Raw genomic sequence first — 3,505 nt, forward strand, 5'->3', positions numbered from 1 at the left:
AGGAAGGAAGGAAGGAAGGAAGGAAGGAAGGAAGGAAGGAAGGAAGGAAGGAAGGAAGGAAGGAAGGAAAGGGAAGGGAAGGAATGAAGGAAAGGAAGGGAGATAGTGAGTTAGAAGGAAAGCTAGGGGAGTATGGCATGCCAAAACCAAGAGAAAAAAATTTTAAGCAAAAGAAAACAGCAGTGGTATAAATGCTGCTGAAAGTTTGCGAAATAGTGAGAAGTTACTATGCTTTGTTTATTTGTCCCCTCCAAACCTCATGCTGAAACTTATCCCCAGTGTTGGAGGTGGGGCCTAGTGGAAAGTGTTTGGGTCTTGGTGTGAACCCCTCATTAATGCCCCCCTTGGGGTGAAGGAGTTCTCACTCTATTTGTTCCGGAGAGAGCTGGCTGTTGGAAAGAGCCTGGCACTTCCCCTCTCTTGCTTCCTCATGTGCCGTGTGATCTCTGCACATTCCCCTCCCATTCATCTTCCGCCATGAGTGAAAGAAGCCTGATGCCCACCGCTGATGCCCAATCTTGAACTTTTCCAGCTCTTAGAATTGTGAGCCAAATAAACCTTCCTTCTTTATAAATTACTCAACCTCATGTATTCCTTTATAGTGACACAAAACAGACTAAGACAGAGGCTTCCTCTGGTTTTGGCAACACGATGACGCTTACCAGATCAGGTTCAGTGGAGTGGTAAGAGTGAGAAGAATGGGAGGGGAGGCAGTGGGTTCAGTGACCACAGATGACACACATGAATGACCCTTGGAGCAGATCAGAGCAATAGGCCAGAGCTAGAGCTGTGCCAGCTGGGTCAAGGGAGGATTATTTTAGGGAATGATTTCAGAGCACACTTGAATATTGGTAAGAATGATCTAGTAGAAAGGATAAAAGAGATAGTGGAGGAAAGAGAGAAAAAGAAGAAAGAGAGATTACTGAAAAGCAAACAGGATGGAATTCAGAGAAGGTAGGATTTGACCTTGATAGAAGCAAGGAAATTTCATCCATCATAACAGGAGAAAAGACCAGAAAAAACTGGCATAGATGTGGATAGACCAGGAGATCTGGAGGGAACGAGGGAAGGGGGTTCCTTCTGATTCTTTCCATTTTCTTGATGCATCCTAAAACAACATTGACATGGTTTGTGTCTTTGCCCCTACCAAATCTCATGTTGAGTTCCAGTTCCCAATGTTGGAAGTAGGGCCTGGTGGGAGGTGTTTGGATGATGCGGGCAGATCCCTCATGGCATGGCGCTGTCCTCACAATAGTGAATAAGTCCTCACAAGATTTGGTTGTTGTCAAGTGTGACACCTCCTACCCCAACTCTCTCTCTTGCTCTGGCTCCTGCCATGTGAGACACCTGCTCCCCGTTCACCTTCTGCCATGATTGGAGGCTTCCTGAGTCCCTTAGCAGGAGCCAAGCCAAGGACCAAGCACAGCTATGTTCCAATAAAACTTTACTTATAGGATGGGCACGGTGGCTCATGCCTGTAATCCCAGCACTTTGGGAACCCAAGGCGGGCGGATCACGAGGTCAGGAGTTCAAGACCAGCCTGGTCAGTATGGTGAAACCCTACTACTAAAATACAAAAATTTTAGTAGTCTCTACTAAAAATACAAAAAATTAGCCAGCATGCTTGAACCTGGCAGGCGGAGTTTGCAGTGAGCCAAGATCGCACCACTGCACTCCAGCCTGGAAGACAGAGTGAGACTCCATCTAAAAAATAAAAATAAAAATAAAAAAACTTTATTTATAAACACTAAAATTTGAATTTCAGATGATTTCTATCTTCATAAAATATTCTTCTTTTGATTTTTTCCAACCATTTAAAAGTAGGAAAACTCTTCTTAGTTCATGGGCCTCATACACGCAGGTGGCCCACAGGCTGTCATTTGCTGACCTTTGTGTTAGAGGAAAACGTGCGGTTCTTTTTCATGACAGACTGGGAAGTGAGTGAAGGCCTCGGCCGGGGCACACCTCTCTTGGACAGCATGAGGTGGTGTGGCCATGCAGGTGCAGGGTCTTCTGAGCCGTGTCAGAAACAGTTAGGGCTTCTTATCTCCTGCTAGCAGAGATTTATGTCTTATTTCAACTTGTATTTTCCAACTTTTCTTTCAAAATTCTGTATTAATTCTGGCATTTAAAGGTTCCACATATCTTGCAGCAGAGAGAAACAATTAATCCCGTACAAGTGACCATCTGCACCTCCAGTGCTGACTCAGGAGCTGACAAGAACCCAAGCCTCGCTGAGGTTTGAGTGCCAGCTTTGCAACCTTAGCTATCTTCAGGTTGTGAAGTTCATTCCAGTTATACTGAAATTTCAAGACAGTTAATCTATAACTATTTTAGATTAGGCATATTTTACTAATTGAATTGAGAATACCAACATCATAAATTGTTTTTAACATTCTAATTTACTCTCAGATTTTTTTAAAACTACTAAATTATTTTTAAATCCTGTGTATCTTCATGTGTAAGAGAGAATATGAAAACGGTTTTAAATAAATGAATAGAACTGAAAACTAGAGAAAATTCAGACAGAGAAAGCATGGAGAATGTAATTTCCTGTTAAGAACAAAGGAGGTGATAACAAAGGTAATTTAATTATAAGACCAAGATGAATTTAACATAATGTTCAAATGTTCATTGATGACGCATTCCAAGAATTTTAAAATTTAAAATAAATAAATTAAATTTTTTTTGTCAGGGGGATGGAGTCTTACTCTGTTTTCCAGGCTGGAGTGCAGTGGCACAATCTTGGCTCACTGCAACCTCCGCCTCCCGGGTTCAAGCAATTCTCCTGCCTCAGCCTCCCAAGTAGCTGGAATTACAGGCACCCACCAACCACCACACCCACCTAATTTTTGTATTTCTAAGGTAGATACAGAGTTTCACCATGTTGACCAGGCTAGTCTCGAACTCCTGACCTCAAGTGACCCACCTGCCTTGGCCTCCCAAAGTGCTGGGTTTGCAGGCATGAGCCACCATGCCCAGCCAATAAATTAATTTTTTTAACCAATGCAAACTCCCTAATTTTTAAAAATATAGAATACTGTTGTGTTGTTTTGTTTTGTTTTGTTTTCAGGCACATGTCCATGTTTTACTTTCCAGATCTGCCCCCATAAACCAAACACCTCCCACCAGGCCCTCCCACCCACCTCCAACATTAGGAATTACAATTCAACATGAGATTTGGTAGGGACATAGGCATGAAACATAGAAATGTTGTTTTAGGATGCATCAAGAAAATGGAAACAATTAGCAACAATCAGAAACAGTCAGAAAGGAACCCCTTTCCCTTGTTCCTTCCAGATAAATCATTAGAGTGGCACAGTAATTTTTTTTTTTTTTTTCAAGATGAAGTTTTGCTCTTGTCACCCAGGCTGGAGTGTAATGGCTCGATCTCTGCTCACTGCGACTTGTGCCTCCCGGGTTCAAGCAATTCTCCTGCCTTAGCCTCTTGAGTAGCTGAGATTACAGGCATGCGCCACCACGTCTAGCTAAGTTTTGTATTTTT

This window comes from Colobus angolensis, unplaced genomic scaffold (assembly GCF_000951035.1).
Source record: "Colobus angolensis palliatus isolate OR3802 unplaced genomic scaffold, Cang.pa_1.0 Scaffold6, whole genome shotgun sequence".
Lineage (NCBI taxonomy): Eukaryota > Metazoa > Chordata > Mammalia > Primates > Cercopithecidae > Colobus > Colobus angolensis.